This window comes from Arachis ipaensis, chromosome B09 (genome assembly GCF_000816755.2).
Source record: "Arachis ipaensis cultivar K30076 chromosome B09, Araip1.1, whole genome shotgun sequence".
Lineage (NCBI taxonomy): Eukaryota > Viridiplantae > Streptophyta > Magnoliopsida > Fabales > Fabaceae > Arachis > Arachis ipaensis.
The window spans coordinates 126031888-126032579 of NC_029793.2; positions in this window are offsets into that span (position 1 = coordinate 126031888).

Here is a 692-nt window from a genome sequence, read left to right on the forward strand (position 1 = left end):
TTCATTATTTTGGAGGGAGGGTTCATGGTAGGAAGGTGGTTCTTCTTAGTAAAGGTATGGAGATGATGAGTTTTGAGGTGGTTCTTGGGAGTAATCTTGATATGGTTGTGGTGATTCTAGAGGTTCTTGCTCATAATGGCCATAAAAATATGGTATGGATGATTGGTTATATGATGGATATGGATCATAGGGTGGTGCTTGGTGATGGAAGGCTTGTGAGAATGGTTGAGGTTCATGTTGAGGATGAAATTCATAGGCATATGATGGTGGTTGTTGAGTGTCACAAAAAGAATCATCATAGCCGCTAAGTTGGCATGCATTAGGATGGAAATTATACCTATAAGTATCCGGAGGTTGTTGCCAATAGGAGTGATCAATTCCTTGAGGCTCTTCCCATCTTTGTTGGTTCCATCCATGGTACATGTTGCCATTGAGGTTCTTGCTCATAATGGCCATAAAAATATGGTATGGATGATTGGTTATATGATGGATATGGATCATAGGGTGGTGCTTGGTGATGGAAGGCTTGTGAGAATGGTTGAGGTTCATGTTGAGGATGAAATTCATAGGCATATGATGGTGGTTGTTGAGTGTCACAAAAAGAATCATCATAGCCGCTAAGTTGGCATGCATTAGGATGGAAATTATACCTATAAGTATCCGGAGGTTGTTGCCAATAGGAGTGATCAATT